This window comes from Papio anubis, chromosome 4, assembly GCF_008728515.1.
Source record: "Papio anubis isolate 15944 chromosome 4, Panubis1.0, whole genome shotgun sequence".
NCBI lineage: Eukaryota > Metazoa > Chordata > Mammalia > Primates > Cercopithecidae > Papio > Papio anubis.
Genome location: NC_044979.1, coordinates 43,827,332 through 43,851,022, shown reverse-complemented (window position 1 = coordinate 43,851,022; position 23,691 = coordinate 43,827,332). Strand labels below are relative to the sequence as shown.

At 37.1% G+C, this 23,691-nt stretch overlaps 1 protein-coding gene across 4 annotated transcripts in view; it reads left to right on the top strand.

The window, feature by feature from the left end:
* MDFIC (MyoD family inhibitor domain containing) overlaps nt 1–23,691 on the top strand; it is a 113,466-nt gene that overhangs the window by 64,860 nt on the left and 24,915 nt on the right.

Here is a 23,691-nt window from a genome sequence, read left to right as displayed (position 1 = left end):
CTCCTCTCCCCTCAGCCTGGAATGGTCTCATAACTCTTTGCATTCTTGATCTCTACATATTTTTTTCAGAACTCCTCTTAGTCATCATCTCCTGATGCCCCATTTTAGGCGAATTGCCCCTTTTTTTTGGTCTCCACAGCATGCTTGGGGCACAAAATTGTACTGAAGTTGATCTATTAATCTTCCTTTCTGTATTAAAATGTAATCTCATTGAAAGCAAGATTCCATCTTACTTATCTTTTAATGTTTCGCATACAGCCTAGTGCCTGGCTTATACAAGTTCAGTAAAAAGTGAGTTAGGAGTGTCAACTGGAGAACTAGACTTTTTCTTTATCACTCCATAGACATTGTGGTTGAAAGGACAGGAATGGCTGTAATCCTTAAGGGAGAGAATGTGAAGGAATGAAAGGAAGGGCAAATATTTGAGCTAAAAGAAATACAAAAAGAGACCCAGCAGAGGGAGGACTGTAACTCAGAGCTCCTACCTCCCAGCTCATCACCTTTTCTCACTATTCCATATGGGTTTCAAACAACTATATGTTCTTGAATCCTGAAGCTGTGAAAAGAAATTAGAAAGGTAAAATTGAAATTGAGTTGTTTGAGCCAGGTGTGGTGGCTCACACCTGTGATCCCAGCACTTTGGGAGGCTGAGGCAGGTGGATCACCTGAGGTCAAGAGTTCGAGACCAGCTTGGCCAACATGGTAAGATCCTGTCTCTACTAAAAATACAAAAAATAATAATAATAGGAAAAAGAAAAGAAATTGAGTTGTTTGCTGTTAGTTTCTACAGTATTGTAAAGTCTTATATTCATTTTTTCCCATAAAAAGCTTTTCCGTTTTGCCTGTAATTGTAGAAGTACTACAGTAGTATTTTAGTGGAACGATAATAATAGGAGCTCATGATATGACCATAAAGTTATAATCAGGGCTTCCAGAAACAAATTTTTGTGACTTTGGCAAGATATGTCACTACATTCCTCAAAATATTTAATTTGCTTGGATGATGTTTTGTTTTGTTATGTTCTGTTTTCTCAGGCACAGTGCCTTCCATCCCATGTCACAATAATGGTGTGGGCGAAAGGTTTAGAATTCTCCTTTCCAATGCAATATTTGCTAGTTCTTTGGAAAATAGGACTTGAAGAAATGTCACTGCTCAGCCAACACATTAAATGGAAAAATAGTAATACAATGAGGAGTGTGTGTGTGGAGAGTAGGCATGATCAAAGTTGACTATATCGAAGTATAAATTATTCTGCACATACAAATCATTAATTTTTGTTTACTTGAAATATTTTAATTAGCTGTTTTTTTTAAAAAAAAATTAAAGCAATTATCCATCAGAAGTATTTATAAATAGTAAGTGTTTCTGTAGGGTCAAAAGTAAACATTTAAGTACCTTATCTTTAGAGTTTAGGAAAATAAGTTAACTAGTTTGTTCTCATACCTATGTATTTGGTGAGGAGCAAATAAAATATTTTCAAGGTTCTGAAAAATATATAACTTAATATTGAAACATAGAGATAACTCAAAATATGCCTCAAGCCCCAGAGCTCTTCTTTTGTAATAACCAACAATTTATCGGCCATCTTAAAGAAGAGCTAGAAGCTACCAGCTATGTATGGACTTCACTGTTGGTTTTTTGGGTTTGTAGACAAGCTATCTTAGGTCACTGCTCTAGCAAACTAAATTAGCTCAGCATTCACTCAGGAGATGGGTGGAGAGGAAATAAAACAATGGAGATACAGATAGATTGGCCAGGAAGCTTTGGGGTGTGGGGTAGTTGGATGAGGAGACTATTTAGAAACCAGGCTTCAGAATAATGGAAAGAATTGAATAAATCCTATGACTCTATTAATGCACCAAAGTTTTGTTTTGTTTTGTTTTGTTTTTTAGTACAGTGATGAAATGTTAGGTGATTTTTTTAGGTCAAACATAATATGTAGGTGCAGCAGCCAGGCTGGAGATGGAAGTTTGTTTGTGAGAGATTCAACCCCTAGAGCTGTGTCAAGGGCAGGCAATAGAGGAATTGAAGACTTGCTTTAGAGTTTCAGGATTAAATGAGGTCCAGAGCTAAATCTGGGTAGACTTGAAAGAGCAGTCAGGTATGTATTATTCTGAGCAGGACTGTCATTAACATTTTAGTTCAATTAGTTTGGAAATTGAATAGAAATTAGGAAATTAGGAGGAATAGCTGAATGTGGTTTGGAGATGATCATGAGTTGAGTTTTAGATCTGTTTAGTTGTGTATGATTATGCATAATTCAAGAGGAGAATTCCAAAATGCACTTGGAAATATACAATTGGAGCTGGAGAGAAGGAATTAGAGGCAAATATACTTATTTATATTTGTTCTCATAGAGGAGACATTTCACTATAAATCTGGATGAGTTTTTTTAAAGTAGAGATTTCAGAGAAAAGGTCAGATGGCTGAGAACTGAGTGACTCAGCAATCACTGGAGGCCAGCCAGTTTGGTGGGATGGGAGTGTGGGTTCAGCTTGTGTGCTTGGGAGGCAATCCCATGGAAAGTTCAGATTTTTCTCCAGAGGTAATATCAGATAGACAGTAAGTCAGAGTAAGACCATACTGATAAGATAGCTTAGAGGAGAGGTCACAGTGCAAAGAGAAGAGGATGATTATCTGGCTGAGAGGAAACAAGAAATGTGAGAGGAGAGACAGACTGGAGAGAATGATATCATGAGGCAGGGAAAGAATGTTTTAAAAAGAGGAAGAGAACTATATCAAGGTGTACCAGATATTGATGACAGGTTCAGTAAGATGAGCACTGAAATATTTCTGTTGGTTGTCGACTCTTAATAAGAGTCCACAACGTGGACATCATTTAGTGACCTTATTAAGAGTCATTTTCATGGAGAAGCCACAATGATGTGGGTTGTGGAATATGAAAACAGTTCTAGAAAGGCCAAAATTCAGGGCAGAAGTGCAAGTCCAGAAGGGTTGTTTGTTTGGTGTGTATTATTTTGTTTTAAGATAGGAATGATTTCAGTATGTTTACATTCAGCTGGAAAAGATCCAGGAGAGAAGAAACATTTGAAATTATGAGAAGGCAATAATGATACCTTCTTGACAAGCCAGCATATAGTGTCTTTAGACTTTAGATCTATAGTTTAATACACTGAACTAAATGAATGCATTTACATTGTCAAAGCAAGAGAATTGAGCAACCAGAGAAGCATTTACCAAATTGTTAACCTCGATGGCTCTGCTGTGTAGGGGTTATGTGGTTGATTAATTTTAGAAGACTTCTGAGTAACCTCTATGGAATGATTTGGTATGAGGACATGTAACCTTTGGTGATTAAAAAGCCTTTCTCAAGTCCCTACTCCTACCTCATTCCATGAGCATTCATCGAGTTTGAATGGAGGGGATGGATAGGGCCTTATGATTCTGAGTTCCAAATCTCTGACTTTTGTGTTTTGGATCACAAATTGATGAAAATCAATAGCATCTTATACTTTATGTTCATGAGGCTCTTAATTGAATTTAGTCATAGCTTTTACACATAGTATAGTATAAGAAGTAAAACAAACATAGCTAAGCAAACAGTTAAAGAGAAGAAAAGATAAGTAAAGAAACCACTGCAAAATCCGTACAAATGGGAAACAGTAGGTTAATTTTAAAATATATTTAAAGTAAATTTATGCTTTAGTATGCCCTACTCATCATTGAATTACTATCACAAACAAAGGCTTAAAAAGGTTAAAGCTTAATCTGTAATAAAAAGGAAGTTTTGATTAATTGTGATAATCTTTTACACAATGATTCTGATCATTTTTGATCATACGGGCTTCTTTGAGAATCTGACAAGAGTTATTATTTCCCCCTGCAAAGTTTTAAAGACAGACAACAAGATCCTGTTAGCACTGTGTTATTCTTGAAGGTAACTGAAGAGATTGGATAATTTCAGATCTAAAATCAAACATCTCTAAGATGAGGTGCCTAATGAGCCATTGTAATGTTTTTAATTTTGAGGTAGGAAAACTGCATAAGGCTATGAGCAGATGGCCGACACGATCTGACTTACCATTTTTAAACATCACTTTGCCTTTTGTGCTGAGAGTGGACTACAGGTACACAAGGTCCAAAAAAGGGAGACCTGCCGTGATACTATTGCTGTGATTCACGTGGGAGGTAATAGGATTGGATCGGGGTGACAGTGATGGAGGTGACGAGATGTTGCATTTGGCTGTATTTTGAAGGCAGAACAAGATTTGCTGAAGAATGAGATTTTGGTGTGAAAGACAGGGATTAAGGATGACTCCAAGTTTATGGGCCTGAGCAGTTGAAAGTATGGAGTGGCCGTTAACTGAGATGAGAAGACTATAGGAAGCATGGGGTTTGGTTCATGGAGGAAGGTCATGTTTGGTTTTGAATACATCGAATTTGAGATACCCATTATCTGTACAAGTGGTGATGTGGACAAGGTGTTTGGATAAGGGAGTCTGGAGTTCAAAGGAAAGGCCTGCAGCTTGAGATATGTTTTGTGAGTTTTCAAGGTACAGAATGTACAGTGGATGAGACCACTGGCAACTGGGGTTCTCAACCCTGGCCTCTGGATATTTGGAGAAAAAGCTTTAGGGCAAAGGGAATAGGAAGTAAAATACAAATCAACAATTATGATTCATTTGCAATGGAGTAGATCCAAGGTGTCAGCATCCTTTAGAAGCTCCCTATATGATTCTAATTTGAATGCAGGATTAAGAACTCTTGCCCAGAACATAGATAAAGTGCAAAGGTACTCCAAAACCTGAGCCCTGGGCCATTATGCAGACAGTAGAAAACAAAGAGAAACCATCAAAAAAGTGAGGATGAGTAACTAGTAACGGAGCAGGGATAAAGAGGGGCAGCTTGGAAACCAAATGAAGGAAGTATTTTAAAACAGATGGAGTGATCATGTTTCAAAAGCAACTGAGAAATCCAGTAAGATGAATGAGAAGTGACTATTGAAATTGTCATGTAGAAGTCATTGGTGACCTTCATACTTTTGCTGTTGTGATGGGGATAGAGTCTGATTGAGATGGATTCCAGAGAAAATAAGAAAAGAAAAATTGAAAGTTGCAAATCTGGATTACTCTATCAAGGAGTTTTCCAAAAGGGGAGTAAGTAAAAAGGCTAGGATATAAAAGTGAATTTTTTTAGAAATGGGGTACATGGTTGAGTGCTATTGGTAATGAACTAGTAGAGGAGACACTGACGATGCAGGAGCATGATGTTTTTGAGAAGGTGAGAGGGGAGGAAATTCATTACAAAGTACCCTGTGGTGTTGTAGGGGAGTGTGTGTGTGTGTGTGTGTGTGTGTGTGTGTGTATGTGTGTTTTATCTCTCTCAGATTTTAAAGAAAGGGTCACCCAGGGCAGTGGCTCACATCTGTAATCCTGACACTTTGGGGGGCCAAGGTGGGAGAATGGCTTGAGGTTAGGAATTTGAGACCAGTCTGGACCTCATCTCTACAGGAAAAAAAAAAAAAAGAAAATTATCCAGACATGGTGCTGCATGCCTGTGGTCCTAGCTACTTTACTTAGGAGGCTGAGACAGGAGCATCCCTTGAATCCAGGAGCCTGAGGCTGTGGTGAGTTATGGTTGTGCCACTGCACTCCAGGCTGGGCAACAGAGTGGGAAAGCATGACCCTGCATCTAAATAGAAAAAAAAAAAAAAAAAAGAAAGAAAGAAAAGAAAGGAAGGAAGGAAGGAAGGAAAGAAGGATGGAAGAAAGAAAAGAAAAGAAAAGGAAAGGAAAAGAGAAAAGAAAGGGCCCGTGCCTGCAGAGCACTGTTTTTTACAGTGACTCCTTCATTTCTGTGTCTTACACACATGAGGCACTTTCAATTTGTTTAAATGGAGCTCTTTCAAATGACCAGTAGAATATGGCATAGTAGTTTTACAAGTTTTGGAGACTTTCCACCTAAGAAAATATTTTATCATTTGGGATGAGGAAAATACACTAAAAGTTTCCATTTCATTTTAGAACCATTTCAAAAAATTATTTCTTAGTTACAATAATAGCACTAGACACTGCATAATACTACAATTCAGAGGAGGAAGTTTTGGGGAAAAATACAGGTTGTGCCGGATGTTTGAATTTTCTGACAAAAACTGTCTAATGACTCATGAGTGTCTTGTAGTTTATAAAGGGTATTCATAGAGAAAAATAGTATTAGAGTATTATTCATTGAATATAGCTTTCAACTTCAGTTATTTGAGATAACCACCTATAGTAAAACCTTATCTCAGATGCTCATGTTAAATAAAAATATTTTCTTTATATTTTGCATTTTGCTTTAGCCTGAATTTTACTTTAGCTAAAATATTTTACCTTTTAGAAAAATGAGTTGCATTGTTGAGGGTGGAAGAGTGAGTATATTTAAATCAGCTGGACTAAAGAAATATACTTATGGGTAATGCATGCCTTAATTCATGTCCAAATGCCGCATGATCTTTTGGAAATCTGCAGAATGGAGAACATTCTAAATTTCAAGCTTAGATGGATTATATTTATATTCTTTGTCATTAACTGAAACTACTTCTTACGATACTATATTCTGTATTTTTCATTATTGCCTTTGGTGCCTTTATAAATTACCTGTTTTCCCCCCAACGTTTTGTTACTATATTCTTTCCATTTCTTTTTGTGTGCTTCCATCTCTATATATACTTAAAATATCTGTTGTTTGCCTGGCTGAATTGACACCAAAATGTTTAAGAATAGAGTATTCTAATATTGGGGGAAAATTAATTTTGAACATGAAGTTTTTAAAAAAGAAGATTTCGAAGGAATAAGAACAGAAGGGTACCACTCATGTCTAGGGGCGTGACTGTTTTATGCTCTAGTAGGAGGAGCATCTACCTTTGCAGATCAAGCCTGCCACCTCCAGAGTTTTGGTTATCTCATTTTGGTTGTTACTCCAAAGTACACCTTCCATATCTCTGTCTGACTGTCTCTGTTCCCCATGTCTCTTCTTCATCTCCCCTTCCTCTTTTCTCTCATTTCTCTATTTCATACTTTCCCTCTCCTCCCCTTACCTGTTTCACTTGCAAATTTTACATGATTTCATTCAATTATTAACTACCATTTATGGAAACCCTATGGCAGTGATTAATGACATTTTCCATAATAATATTTTAATTTTTTTTTTAGTTTTATTCTTAGCTTATATGTTTGTGAGTTATAAGTACATAGCTTAAAAGAAATAGCTCCAAAAATCTCCATAAACACCCGGAATTTTTCAACAATGATTTTTTCTTTCCAGATTCAATTAGATTCTCATGGTATTTGAATTGATTATTATTCTTTCAAAATACATACTTATTTAGCTATTTGCTGTTTTTTAAATTACATTCCAAGATGACCCATCCTGACTCCCAAAACTAACTGAAGCAAGTTAGAAATACTAAATTCTCTTAGAAATGCTTTTGCTATTTAAATTACTTACATATAGTGTTAAAACTATTATAGTTTTGAGAATCTTTTATAATTAATAGGTATAATTCTCGACTAATATATTGTAAAATAGTATAGAAGGAACCTCATAGTTTAAAGTTGACATATTTCTTAAAAACTCTTGTAAGGGGAATTTTTAAAAATATGGATGGTTTAAGTTGAATACACCAGGAAGGTATTAGGAAGATTCACTTATGAACCTCCAGCTCCGGGGCCTTAGCACTGGGGGAGGGTCCAATGCTAAGTCTGAGAAAAGATAACCAACTTAATTTCACTAATTTCTAAACTTTAAATTAAATTTAGTATTTCTCTCAATTATACACATAGGCAATAAACTTCAGTGGTATTAATAGTACCTGTGGCTTTGTTGATGACATTTTCATGTATTAAAGTTGTTGCAGAAATCATGAAGTATCATTTATACCAATTGCTACTTTTAAAATAGTACTTATCAGATCACCACTAGAACTGGTTATTAATGTGTTTAGAAAGAAGCACATGTTTATTCTACCTCAACTTTAATATTGTCAACTATAGTCATAGGGCCACATAACATTTCATTCAATTATGAACCACATATAGCATGGTGGTCCCATAAAATTAGAACACTGTATTTTTACCGTACCTTTTCTATGTTTACATATACAAATACCATTGTGTTACAGGTACCTACAGTACTCAGTACAGTAACATGCTGAACAACTTTGTAGCCTAGGAATGATAGGCCATACCATATAGCCTAAGTATGTCATTGACTATACCATCCAGATTTGTGTAAGTGCACTCTCTGATGTTCATACAATGATGAAATCACCTAATGATTCCTTCCTCAGAATGTGTCCCTGTATTTAAACATAATTGGTTTCCTTCAAAATCCTATGTATTCTATTTTATGGATTTAAAAATACTTTATCTCCGTGGCACACCGCAGAAAACTAAAAATACCTGCTCTTGCCCCTCAGAAGCCAAAGCATTCTTTATAGTAAAAGTAATTTATTTTGTAACATACACATTTTATAAATTTGCATTTCTGTATGTAATTTTCACAATGCAGAGAACACAGATTTTTTTTTTTTGAACAGCTTCTTTTTGCTTACATTAAATTGAAATGATAATAAAGGACATATTCAATTTCTCACCTTAAAAAACTGTGTTAAATATTAAATCCCTAAGTAACTTGTTTTCATGTTTGCATTTTAATGTCATGCTTTTACCAGTGCATAGCCAGCAATGCCAGGATGCAGAAGAACGGAGAAAATGAACTTATTGGGTTTTATATGCCACAATTTAGATAGTCTTAATTTAAATTTCCATAAATAAGTACAAGAGAAAACAGAGGAAGTACTTCGAAGTCAACAACCTGGTGACACATATTTTTCAGGGTTTTCAGGCAAATCTTCCCATGGGATTTTAATTGATATGCAACATAGTATGGCCTCAGGCCCCCATCCAAACATAGGACTCTGGTAATTTGTACCAGCTTTCCTTCCTCTCATATACTTGACTGAAGGGAAAAATTGAAGATGGTAGACATCCTCTCAAGTGGATGCAGGAGGCAATTAGAAGAATAAAATTGAATAATTATTAAGTAGTTTGCTCAAGGATATTAATCATTCTGCTCACTTTGAAGGAGAAAAAATATTCATACAAATAAATAGTAGTTGTCTCTTAGAAGACTGAGAAATCCAGGAGTTTGGGGCAAATGTGAAGATAATTGAAAGAAAAGAGCAAAATGGATTAATATACTAGTTTTCCAAAGAAATATTAAACCTGCCCAAATTTCCACTATAACTTCTCTTGGGAAATAAAACTGGAGGAACTGGACCTCTTGGGGAATAATATCACCATAACATAACATAATTTGAAGTTGACACTAGAAGTTGAAGTTTATTTTTTTCCTAATAATTATGCTCAGGGAAGGATGCAGAAATTGCATTTTTGGAATGACAGAAAAGTAGTTATTTTAGAAAGAACATTTTAACATCTGTGGTAGATATCTCCTAGGAAATGTGTACTGTGGAGTGACAGGAGAAGCTAAAACCAAAAGCCATCATTACCTTAGGCCATAAAACTGAATTGCATGGAGTCAACAGGTGTTTATTAAGGGTCTGCTGTATGCCCAGGCCAGTGTGCTGGAGTTTGTAGAGAAGTCCTGTTTTGTTTCTTAATCAAGTGCCTTTGGTTTTTTTGTTCCTGTTGCTTTTAAAAATTATACCCTTAGTTAGAAATAAGTATGAAGCTACTGGCTCTTGAACTCTAATCAATCATGAAAAAATATATATATGTATGTGTATAAATATGTTTAAAACTGGCCTCCCAGCCCGGCACACTGACTTACGCCTGTAACCCCAGCACTTTGGGAGGCCAAGGTGGGCAGATCACCTGAGGTCGGGAGTTTGAGACCAACCTGGCCAACATGGCGAAACCCTGTCTCTACTAAAAATACAAAAATTAACCAGGTGTGGTGGCACATGCCTGTAATCCCAGATACTTGGGAGGCTGAGGCAGGAGAATCACTTGAGCCCAGGAGGCGGAGGTTGCAGTGAGCCGAGATTGTGCCACTGCACTCCAAAAAAAATTACAAAAAAAAAAAAAAAAAAAAAAAAAAAAAATCAGAAAAAACTGGCCTCCTATATGTTATTTTTTTTTTCCCGTTATCCAGCATTGGATTTCCTGGTGAAACATCAAACTTACTTATGACCCTGTCATTCTGCATACCATCCTTTCAGAACCAAAAATCTGGATTATCTGTCTTTTCAACTCCTGTCTATACTAGGGAGCTAAACATTCCTGAAAAAACCTTGATAACCGTAAAAATCACTATCACTACACATGTGTGGTCTTGGGTCTCAACAGAGCCTCAGAATCCCTCCACAGAACTTCAATATGTCCCACATTCCTGCAACAAATCATTCTCGAGCACTTACTCTGTGGCAGATAAGTGCCACAATCTTCTAGGTACAGTTTGGGGACACAGCAGAGAACTACAAAGACAAGCAGACCTGCCCTCTCCCATTTTCCACAGCAGCCATCTCATTTTGGTGCTGTTTTCTTTAAAGAAGCACTTGGCAACTTTCCCTCCCTCTCCAGGGGGAGAAGAGGCCATCCAGCTTTTCCTCAGGGTCTCTCCACCCTGGGCCCTACCCACAAACTTACCTAATTCTGAGCCTGTTTTTACCTTCCATTCAAAGGAGGAGATACAGCTCTTCCTGTTGTAGTACACACCCCATCACTGCCCATCTTTTCATACACTCACTCCATTGAGTGGCCCTTTCTGCATTCAGTTTGAACTTTCTTCTGGAGAACAGTGAGCATATGTAAGTCTTTCCTGTCTAAAAATGTATGTGTAGAGAGTGTGTATAGGTGGGAGTGTATCTCTTCATGGACTCTGCATCCTCAGTTTTCTCTTTCTGTTTACAAATAGATGTCTTGGAAAGATAGCTGCATGTGTGGTCCCTGTTCCCTCACTTTTCAGTACTCTTCACGTCACTGCTATTCATTTCTAGCCCGAACACATCACTATAATTTATCTGGCCAAACACAGTATCTGACACAACCACCTTGAAATATTGTTATCTTTCACTTCCATGGGATCTCCCTTTCCTAGAGTTTCTACTTCCATGTTTACTCCTCTATCTCCTCTGCCAGCTCCTCCCTTCCTTAGATGCTTTTGTTACCTTGAATCCCTCATCACTGAGTACATTCTCCCTGGGAGGCTGAATAAGCCCATTCACTATGACAGTTTCAGCCATGTTTCATCCCCTAGCCCTGGACTAACTACCCTCCAAACTCCAGATCATGGTCTCTGGCTGCCTCTTGAACATTTCCATTTGAGTATCCCCAGACTTAGCAAGTCTCACACTCAATGTATTTTAAACCAAACTCTTTTTCCTCCTGGATTTCTTCCTTAGTAAATGGCTTCAGAAACCAGGGGAGTCAAGCTTCACTCTTCTCATCACTGCTTCATCTGAGGTCTTACCAACGCATGCTAATCCCACTTTCTTGGTATTTCCTCAGAGTCCTCCTGCCTGACCCCATTGGTACTGTATTATCGCTGCATGCCATTCCTGCTTCCTCATTTCTGACACGGAAAGTTGAAGATGTTTACCTGGTGTCTTTAGATCCAACAAAAATATGGAGCCACTGGCATCTCTAAAACTGTCTGCTTGCCTCTGTGTCTTTGCATAACTTCCCCACTGACTGGAACAATCTTTGCTTTTATTTCATCTAACATAGTCTTCTTCTTTAAGACATAGCCCAGGAATCACCCTTACTTTCTCCTTCTACCCTATGCTCTCTCCTCTCCCCTTTCAGAGGTCCATCTTACAGATCTGAATTGGATATTGGATATTCCATCCATTTGTGCCTCAGTCTTTCATCTGTAAAATGGGGTTAATAATAGCATTTATCTCATACAATTATTCTAAGAGTTTAGTGAGTAAATATTTATAAACTACTTATAGCAGTGCCTGAAATATAGTAAGCACTATATAAAATGTTGCTAAATAAAAATTTTAAAAATACAATAAAATATGGGAAACTATATATTGGTGATGAGAACAACCTTTGGAATCACATAGATCTAAATTTGAATCCCAGAACTCCCCTTAGTAGCTTTGCACCTCAAGCCACTATATAAGGATTTTGAACCTCAGGTTTCTCACCTATAAAATGAGCCAAATGTTCACCTTATGAGAGTGTCTGTGATGCAGAGGTAATGCCTGAGAGGCACTTACTATGTAACACTCCTTGCTCATTATTTACTCCAGTTGGGCATGGTGGCTCACGCCTATACTCCTAGTAGCTCATGCCTGTAATCCCAGCACTTAGGGAGGCAGAGGCAAAAGGATAGCCTGAACCCAAGGAGTTGAAGACCTGTCTGGGCAATGTAGTGAGAAGCTGTTCTCCACAAAGAGAAAAGAAAAAAAGGACAAAAAAACGAAATAAATGTACTCATTACTTACTCCACCAGCACGATGTGTTTGTCCAAATCACAACAGTTATCACACTGTATCGTAACTATATTTTTATTTACCTACACTTTACATTCCTTAATCTTTGTCTCTGAAGTTTGAGCAGAATCTGACTTGTAGTCAAATGCTCAATGAAGACTTGTTGAATGAACATTTGACTATGAAGGCATTGTCTTCAGGCTCCTGTGCTGGTTAGGAATGAAGACTGTATTTATTCCATTTTTTTTCCACTTCCTATAAACTCAGCACTCTTAGAGAGTCTTCTGTGGCTAATTCCATGTGCCTCTAATATCTTTAATGGACCAGAGTACACAGTTTACACTTTGACCATTAGCCATCATTTATCTGACGCCTACTTTCCAGGCCCACATTCAGTATCTACGACAAGGCAGGCAAGGCCCTGTCTTTGTGGGGTTTCTGCACAGTATGGCTATTTGCTCCTGGGGCTTAGCCAACTTACAGTCAACTTGTATTCAGCATTAATTAACTTTCCGTTCTGTTTTGAATATTGCATTAAACCCAGTAATGGTCCTGTCCAAGGCCAAGAAAATACCCTGTGCTAGATTTAACTATCTGTTGGTTATAGAAAATAGATTCCTAGAACTTTAGAGCTTGACACAGACTTAGAGAGCATTTTCCCTTTCCTTGTATGTGTGTCGACACCAAGTGAAATGACCTGTTCAAGATACTCACTCAGCCGAGTAGTGACAGAGCCAAGACCAAAAAGCTGGTTTTAAGTTTCCAGCATCACAGTCCCTATACATACACTAATACTTGGCTGTCTTTGCCACTTATGAAGATGGAAGGGTGATCATTAATTGAAATACCTTTGTTTTTGTGCCCCCATTATGTTGTGTCCCTGTTGCTAATAGCCTTATTTAAACCAAACAAACAGCAGTAACAACCACAGACACTTACAACCCTTTCTTTTTGTAGTTCTGGAATTAGCTTGCCCAAATGGTAATAGGAGGTAATGAGCTGTGACAGGAATAACTCAGTTAGGGGGTGGCTCAGATGAAACGCAGGGAATTTGGAAGCACCTCAGGAAGAGGGTTTTAATTTTTATCTTATTTTCCCCAGTTTAAAGTAATAATACACCAGGCCACAAAATTTTTATTGCATGAGAAAACTAGGTTTATCTGTTTTCAGCAATTTTAGAGTATACTTGCAAACAACATGTTCATAGATTGTTTTTGGCTCTGAAATTGTTTGTACACTAAATGAAGGCGGAGGTATTTATACCTTATAATTTCAATGTCATGCTGTCCTGTTCATCTGAGGCTTGCAATAGTGCCTTAAAAAAATCAAATGGTATTAGTAGATAACATGGGTGGAGAGGGAGGGATGTGCAAAGAGTAACAATGCCATCGTTGATTCACAAATTAATTCCATAAATAATAGGATTTACCTCCTGTGCACTGCTTTGAAACGTGCTTTGGTGTCTCATTTCGCTGTAACATTTCACTCTGCTTGCTTCGCTTCATCTTGCCTGGCCTGTCTGTTAGACCGCTGTGCTTCTTTGGTTGGGGCCTGTCTCTTCTGTAGGGGCTGGGGAGTGCATCCTGGGTCTTCTCAGGCGAGGCTCCTCCTGCCTGTGTGAGGTCTGCACCTCCTGCTGGGGATGCTGCCCCTGCCTCCAGGGGTCCTACAGGAACAGTCACTGCTGGGGACCTCTCAGCCCTTTGGATTGCAAAAGTGCCCTTTGGACTCTTGCTGAGCCCTGGCTGGTCAAGTGCCTGGAGAATTGTTGTGTATGATCCCAGTCCTGTGAATATTGTCAGCATCAGTCAGCCTTCTTTTAGTGTATTTGTTTCCTCCCATGCTGCCATAAAGACCTTATGTCCTAGGTGGCCTGGCCAACCCTGTGCATCTCTGTAATAGGCTAATATCAGTGACGGAAAACATTGGATATGACCAGGGTGTTATTTTACTCATCATCATCATCACCATCATCATCATCATCATCATCATCACGTTTTACAGAATCACCCAGTGGGTACATTATGGTTTAAGTTTTGTTAACAAGACAAAACTGGTTTATTTTCATTTGTAACTTGCACAATGTATATGCCAAGGACAAATGAAAAAGAGATGAAGCTGAAATGTGAACTGTGCAATAAACACAGTTGGGAAAATAAAATTGGAAAATATATTAAGCATTTGGGAGAGATATTTTGGATTATTGTGACCCCAATATGCATTTTCATTAAAACTAGAGGATGTACTTGCATGTATTTTTGTCGTAGCCATAAATGGTATTGTTACCAACTTGAGTGAACTGTTGCACATTGATCCTTTCTAGGAAAATGTGTTTAAGATCTAAAGTATATTTTATTATCCAGAAATTATATTCAACTTTGTTATTATTTAAACTTGTTATATTAGAAGTATTTCAACTGGCCAACTGAAAATAGCCAGCACCGAATAGGTTCCAGTAAAGTATAGTTTTACTGTTTTTGCTTTCTAGTCTCTGGAAAAAATAAATAGATAATAATTGAAATATGGAAAAAATAGGTTATTATTTTTAAATCTTCTGCTGTAGCCAAACACAAGGTTACTAAGTCTCTCTGGGTAGGTTGATGCTTCACTCCTCTGCAAATTCTGTTTCTTAGAGTTGCCTTCTTGGTTCATTCTTTCAAGTGTTTGAGCTGTGGTCAGAGTCTTTTACAAACCTCCTTAGGTTAAAATAGAATGGCCCTATGTCAGTGTTGTAACCAGAGTAAATGGAACATAGGTAGGTGGAGAGGTGTGGTTTTCCTGGAATAAATATTTTGCTATCAACTTCACAGCTGTCACAGTAATAATATTTAGTAAGCACTTGCATGTTAAATCCTTTATTAAGTACTTAATGTGCATTATCTCTTTTAATCTTCATCATAACCCTATGAGGACAGTAATGTTATTACCAGCTATTAACCTTGTGATCTTAAAATGTAGAGATTCAGTAAGTGAATGTAAATATTATTTGCACCATTGATATTTTCTAGTCTTTGTTTCCCTCCTTTCTGCCCAAAAACTGACTTTCTAGGTAAAAGAATTTAAATAAGCACTTCCAATAACTAAACTTTTACCTCTCTTCAGATTTCTGTGTTAAGCTTCTAAGAATTAAAATATTTTCTGAGATCTACCTATCTATCTAGTGTATGTGTGTATATACATATTTCCTGGACTTTGTTTTGCTTTTGAGATAGGGTCTCATTCTGACACCAGGCTGGAGTGCAGTGGCATGATTATGACTCACTACAGCCTCGACCTCCTGGGGCTCAGGTGATCTTCCTACCTTAGCACCCCACCCCCCGCCATCCCTACCCGCTCCCCAAAATAGCTGAGACTACAGATACTCGCCACCATACTCAGCTATTTTTTTTTCTTTTTTTTTGGTAGAAACAGTTTTGTCTTGTTGCCCAGGGTAGTCAAACTCCTGGGCTCAAGGGATCTGCCCGCCTTGGGATTCTGCCCACCTCGGGATTCCAGGCGTGAACTACCTCCCCCCAGTCTAGCTTCCTAGACTTTGTAAAATGCATCTCTTTAGAAAGGACTACTTAACCAGTGCTAGAGTTAAGTCATGACCAACAATTACTGGATTCGATCTCTCTGAGAGTTTGGAATATTTAAGGAATCAACCACAGATCAGGCAACAAGGTAAACATATAGAAGGAAAAAAATCTGTGCTATCCACTTGCTGTCATTTAAAATACAAAAGCACCTCCCATAGGATGGAGATGGATTCTAGGATTTGCACATGTGGTAGGTAACTAATTGAGGAGTCACTTTGTGGGGTGTGGGAGAGCAGTGCTGTGTTTTTTCCTAGTTTCTTTTTGACTTTGTTGAGAGGAAAGATAATAGTAAAGATTATTGTTCAATTTCCCAAAGTATGGTTTTCTTTGTCCTGCAGTGGAAAACGTAGCTTTTCTCTAACTTTCTTTTTACCTCCTGACCCAGCTCACTTTGTTCCCCACTAGGAAAATGTTGACTGGATTCTGGCTAAGATGTGTGGCCTCTCGGGAGAGTTTTGTGCCAGAGCGTTCTGTGTAGGAGGCTCACTTTAGGCCAATTTATTCAGGCAGCAGGTCAGGCTAGGGCTGTTGGCCAGAAGTGCTGTGCGTCCTCTGTCTTGGAGACACAGAGCTACTTGGAGCTGAGCTACCGTGTGGTATTAGTAAACATTTCCCACCCCCACACACACTTGAGGAGCAGAACTCCCCAGAGATGTCTGTGTCTGGTCCCTCGCAGCTGGGTTTTTACAGAGGCTAGATGCTCACTTAGCCATCTCGGCTGTGATTCAGGATAACCACAGCCCGCTTCTAGCTTGCTTTTTGATTTTCCTATTGGGAAAGAACAGTCGCAGTAAAGCAGTATCTAGGAAGAGGAAAGCCTTCACCTAGTCAGACTTTTGCACAGAGTCCTGTTATACCACCACTGGGCAGATGATAGTCATAGCAGCTAAAGAATGGGGAACAACTGGGGGTGCTCTGTGGCATTGATCTTAAAGCTACAGAGTCAGGTTTGACCTCAAAGCAATTTCCTAAATTATTAAATACACGTAACTCTTATTGCTCATGTTCTAATCCGCGGTCTTTGTTTGGCATATTATTGGCCTGATAAATGCTAATAAACCATTGTTTCTCAGCATGTAACTTACATGATGGGGATTTGATTAAGAAAGTACTTTCAAGCATCTTACTTCATAGGAAACTTTATTAGAAATAAGATAAGACCCATTCAATCTGTATTCTCTTAAAAATGGGTTGTGGGTTATTCTCCGAATTCTCTGCTGTCTGTCCTTTCCTGTACTCCACTGTAGCTGTTTGGTATCTCTGTTCCAAGAAATTCAGAGCACCTGTCATACCACATCTTAAAAGGAGGAAATGAAAGAGATAAAAGAGGCTTGTTTAGAGGAGAGCTGAGTTTATTGTGTAGTTTTCTGGTGACTCAATCAGGGTTCCTTTCACTTTGATAAACTGCATTCTTCATATTCCCTGGTGTAATTTGGCCACATATTGATCAGGTATCAGTATCAATTGGGATAATTTCATTATCAACTTACTTGTTTTTTACAAAAGCTAGTCTTCACTCTCATTTTAAGCAGCACAGAGTTCCTGGGATCAGTCACAGACATTGTCACCAGACTTCTAAGATGCTGTTGAAGTCAGTTCCAATTGTTACTTTAATGCTGTTGAGGAGCTAGGAGCTCTCCAGATAATAGGCCAGCTGCCTGAGCATAACACTGATGACCTTTTGTAGCACTCAAAGATTTTGTTTGGGGTTGTGTCTTCAGTAATTCATCACAGCTTTTGTGGTTTTGTTTTGCTTTTTAAATCAAACATGGTAAAGATTTCCTTTTATGCTCTCCTTTTAGCTACTTGGCTTCTGAAGTGTTACTTTGTTTTCCTAAATTTACAGTAGCTGCCAGTCTTGTGCTGAGTTCTCCTCTAAGTACACTGAATTGTGCAATTCTTGCTTGGCCCAGTTTTGGACAGGCACCTTTCCCAGAACCCAGTGGACTTCTCAGAGGTTAAACAGTTTTGGCAAAAACTGTAAATACTGACTGAATAAAACCATAAAAACTGAAATCTCAAGAACGGGGAAAAGATGATTCCTGACTGCAAGCCACATGGATGCAGAGGACCCATTTTTTTTTAAAAAAGTTTGTTTCTCTATTCAAGCCTTCTTAAGTTTGATCATTCTTATGATCTTCTCTTTGCCTCAAATAAAACCATCATTATCATGCCTTTTATGATTCTTGATTCCTGTTGGCAGTGGCAGGGATAGAAACTATAACAACTGTTTTTTCTTAGTTTATTTTAACCTTTTCATTACCCTGAGTCACAGTCAAACTATGACAGAAATAGAAGGTTACAAATAGAAGGGTTTTATAAAGAGACCCACCAAAAAAAAAAAGAAAAAAAAAACTGGAAAATAATTTTTTGGAGAAAAAAAAAAAAAAAAAAAAAAAAAAAAAAAAGGGTATAAAAAAAAGACCAAAAAAAAAAAAAAAAAAAAAAAAAAAAAAAAAGATTTTTGGCAAGGAATAACAATCAGATCATTTAAAGATTTGGTAGGATTTAAGGAACTTTTTTTGGCTAATTTTTGTTGTAATTTCTAGATATTTCTCTATTTAAAAAATAAGAATATGAATGTGTTTCTGGTAGATACTTCTGTAGCTACATCTTGTTTAACATCTCTATGAGCTTGTAAATGCATTTTGGTTTGCGGCTTCTTTAGATGCCTGTTAATAGATTTGGTTTTTCAGAGTAACCCAGAGTACTTTTCTAGTAAATTATAAAGGACTTATGTTTTAAAACAGTGTCTCCATTTTGTAAGTTTTAATATTTACATGAAGAGCTACTGCATATGGAGCTCTTGATCATGTAGCTACAGTCCTTAAATTTATGTTTTAAATTTATAGATTTGTTTCTTTTGATTGAGACATCATCTCTCTCCACACTGCCTTCTCTCTTATGTCTATTTTAACAATGCAACTGGCAGTTTATTAATTCTTCAACTTAGTGATGACTTTGTTCTTACATATTGAAGGGTAACATTTACTTTCAACTTTTTGTTAAAACTAAAATTCAGAATAATTTTTAAAAAAGAAAAGGAACATGAACCAAGGCTAAAAACAGATAGATGAACAAAACAAATCAGCAGAAAATTTTGGATTTGTAACTGATCTTCCTCCAAGGAGCATTATCCAAGTGTCAGAAGTGACCCACTCCTGTAACAGCAGCATAGCTTGCTGACTGAGAGCATGGTCTCAGGAGGTTAACTGTCTGGGTCCTGATCCTGTTTCTGCTACTCACTCCCTCTATGACCTTGGGAAAATTTCCTAAATTTTCTGTGAATCAGTCTCTGTGTTGGTAAAATACGCATAATACTGGTATGACTTCTTAGGAGTATTATTAGAGTAAAATTAATCAATATTTATAAAGACCTTAAAAGGGACTTTAGTACAAAGTAAGTTTCCATTTTTTTAAAAAAAAATGAAAAATTGATGAAAACATCTCTACTTTTAAGATAATATGTTTCTCAATTTTGAAAACAGCAAGTAAATACTTCTCCTGCATTAAAGCTAGAGCTCCCATTCTAGTAAAGTAACCACTTACACCAATCAGTTATAGAAAACAGGTTTTGTTGAAGAAGAGAAGTTAGCAAAGGAGTGTTTGATCTATTTAGACCTAAGAACTTAAAAAAAATTCTTTGTCTACTAAAAATAAAATGATATTTTAACAGGCAAATTAATTTGTAAATCTTGTTTACTAAAGTAGGAGTTATAAGAGATTCATTTCTTGGCTTAAGACTTTTAAAATCTTCATGACGTGTCATTATAGTGTAAAATCTGGAAGAAATATTAATTCTCAAATGAATATATCCTATGGGAGGCAACTAGTGGTTTAGTTTGGAATGTCACGCCCATCTCTCTTCATCCTCAAGGCTATTGATCTCACACCAATCACATCCAATCTCTCTCTTCTGATTGCTTATTGGTTTCTTCCCACTTTCTGTCATTGGCATAGCTGAGTTCCTTGTTTTGAATCAGACACTAAAACTTTTTTGTTTCATTCTGCTATCAAATCTTACTAACACCTCTCCTCCTTTTTGCTGATCAGCTATCAGATTTTTCTCTTTGCCACTTAACTTCCTCAGCCATGTAATCCCATATCCAGTGTTATCAAACAAGATTTAATTTGGCTTTCCCTTCCTCACCTTAAACTCTCTGAGTTCAAAAGTTAACTTATCTCCCTTTTGTTAGTTTATTGTAATTAAGTCACATTCTGATAGAAGACAGTCATATTTAACAAAGGACCAGTATCTTGAATATCTGAAAAACCTTTACAAATTAGTAAGAAAAAGGAGGCAACCCAATATAAAAGTTAGGGAAAAACATGAACATGCTGAACACCCACTTCAAAGAAGAGAAAACATGAATGGCCGATGAACATGAAAAAATGTCCAAACCTATTAGGAAACAAGGAAAGGCAAAATAAAACCACCATGAGATACCATTTCACACACAACTTGCACATGTTAAATTGTGATGGTTTCAAAGATTGGTGAGAATGTGGAGAATCAGCACTCTCATACTTAGTTTGTGGGACTAAATTTTGGAGCAACAATCTTGGGAACAAATTTGGCATTATCTAATAAGATTAAAGATGAGCAAGCCTGTGACCCAACCATCCTACTGCTGGCTACGTAACATGTATGTTAGGAGACCTGGATAAGATTGTTTCAAACAGCAATGTTAAGAACAGCCATGTTAGGAACAGCAACAACACTGGTGATGACCAAAATATCCATAAATAGTAGAATGAGGCTGGGCACAATGGCTCACGCCTGTAATCCCAACACTTTGGGAGGCCAAGGCGGGTGGATCACCTGAGGTCAAGAGTCTGAGACAAGCCTGTCCAACATGGTAAAACCCTGTCTGTACTAAAAATACAAAAAATTAACCAGGCATAGTGGTGGGCACCTGTAGTCCCAGCTACTGGGGAGACTGAGGCAGGAAAATCGCTTGAATCTGGGAGGCAGAGGTTGCAATGAGCCAAGATTGTGCCACTGTACTCCAGCCTGGGTGACACAGTGAGACTCTGTCTCAAAAAATAAAAATAAAAAATAATAGAATGGATAAATCAATCATTGGCTATTAATTCAGTGGAATACTATGCACCTGGAAAATGAGTGAACTACAGCTACACGAATCAACATAGATAAATCTCATATGCAGGATGTTGAGCAGAAGATGCTACTCACAGCAATTTGTAAAGTATACTTTCCATTCTGGTATATTTTTTAGGGGTGTGTACACATGTACTGCTGTGAAAAATACAATAAAGAGCAAGGGAAAGATCATTTAATATTTAATATTTAAGACAGTGGTTACTTCTATGGAGAGGAAAATGGATTCAGGAAGGGACTAAAGGAGGCTTCAAAAATATTGTAACCATCTATTTCTAAGACTGGACAAGACATTCTTTCCCCTTTAAAATGGATAGACCCATTATATGTAGTTCTATGTCTGATAAATTTTATGACTAGTATATAAATAATTTACATAATCAATAACGACTCTTAGGCTTTTAAAAACATTCTGTTAAAGGTTCTTCAATGTCAAGTGGGTTTTTGTTGAGTCCCTCTCTCAATCTTGATATTTAAGCATTGCATGGTGGAATAGAAAGTTAAGGTCTCAGTGAGGTATTATTGGAATTAGATAATATGGATATTCACTTGAAGGTACATTGAATAAAACTGGCTTGATGCCAGTTAAACAATATCTTCTAAGTCATAATGAAGCTAGCTGTTTATAACATTTCAAATATTTTACAAATCATGATGATAATGTAATTCTGGAAAAACTCAACTGAATTGAGTCATATAAGACAGATGCTGAGATGAAAGTATGGAAATAGTGTTGATAAAGGGAAACCACGGACACTGTCTAGAAATCCAGAACATTGTAAGGTCGTGGGCCTTTATTCATGTAGGTTGATTTTAGAGTTCCCCTGAAATGATTTGTTACTACCAGAAATCAATATTAGGGGAAGATGGAGAAACCTGAAAACTCTCACAACTCTGTTTTTGTTTTTCCAATTGCTGCATGGACCATCATATGTAAAAGTGGGCTTGGCACTAAAAAAAAAGGAAAGAACAGTGTGTCCTTTTAGCCTTTAATTCTGCAAACACAACTCTGGAAATTCCCTTTTGAGTTCTCTCTGCCCCTTCCTCCTTTTCACCATCTGGCAGGTGGAGTGTATGACTGTGTTTCCACATTTTCTCCTTTCATCCTCTGAATTCTCTACAAATTTAGAATCTGCAGAGAAACAGAGGGGTGTTCAAGGAGTTAGGGAGTTTATGATGGGATGCTTAGGTATAGGCCTGTAGAGTTAAGAGACTGCCGTAGGTACGCCGGTGTTTGTTTTTCCTTACCTGAAGCATTTGTAGCCGAGGAATCTGTAGTAGAGGAATTCTGTCAATTCACATCTACTTGCAGTTATATGGCATTCTATAGGGAAGTGCATGATTTTGTATTATAGCATGGATGCCATGCAACAAGCTGGTTTTCTTTCCTTCATCTTTGGTTTTCACAGTTTGCTGACACTCCATCAAAGGCACTTAATTTTAATGCCAAATACAGAAACACAAAGGACATGTGACAATGGGAAGAGGGTGGGGTGGTTGTGCCTTATCGCTATTGTAGGAAGTGGAATCTTCTTATTAAAACTTATATTATACAAAATACAAAAACAAAAAACAAGGAACCCACACAAAATAACCCAGAATTAATTCTGGTAAAAATTCACAACTATTTCTGATATGAGGCAATTGTCTTATAACATTGGTTTTAAATGATGTTATTACATGTGTTAAAGTTATCTAGAAATAGAAATTTCCTTCCATTACTCCTTTCACTTGCCCCAGAATTATAAAGAAATGGACATTAGAACATTAGAATGTAAATTTATTAAATTGTAATCTGTTTGATTTCTCAACTTTATCAGTTTATGAAGTTTAGTGAACATTGTTGTTTAGAGAGGCATTATTAGAGATGTGTCAGGAGGTAACAGAGATGTTAAAGTTCTTTGCCACCAAAGGAAGTGGGAAAGCAATGTTACTGTGTCATTATTCACATTTGCTAAGGTATAAATTCCTTTGTTAGAAGTAGGCAGAAGAACCCTTCTAGAAACAATAGTTGGACCCAACCAGAGAGTCTCACTGTTTTTATTTAATATTTGTGAAATAAAAGGCCTAAAACCATGAAATTGAATCATTTGTATTGGAAAGTGAAGTCTTAATGGATTCTGGTTTAACTATTGAATTAATTTTTCAATAATACATCAAATATTTCATATGTAAATTTGTTCTTTTTCAATTTTAGAGCAGGTGGGGTGGAGCAATTGAAGGAAATTTCTATTTCTGAAGGACTTTAATAACTAAAATGCAATTGTTTTAGCCCAGTGTTATAAAGAGCAATAGCATATAGAAAGATGGATAAGAAGCATAGAGAAGTGGTATCTAGGACCAAGAGCCATTGCACAGTTTGTGAGAGTAATTAACACATGTGAACACATGTGCATACACACAATACTTTTTTTTTTTTTTTTTTTCGAACTAAGTATCTACTTCTAAAGATCACTCATCTAGAGTTTAACTTAAGCTCCTTTTTGAGCTTCCAGCTCACAAAGCAAACTTCATTTGGGTTGTGGATGACTTAACTATTTTGCTCAATTCTTACTGAATCTATTGATAACCATGTTGTGTT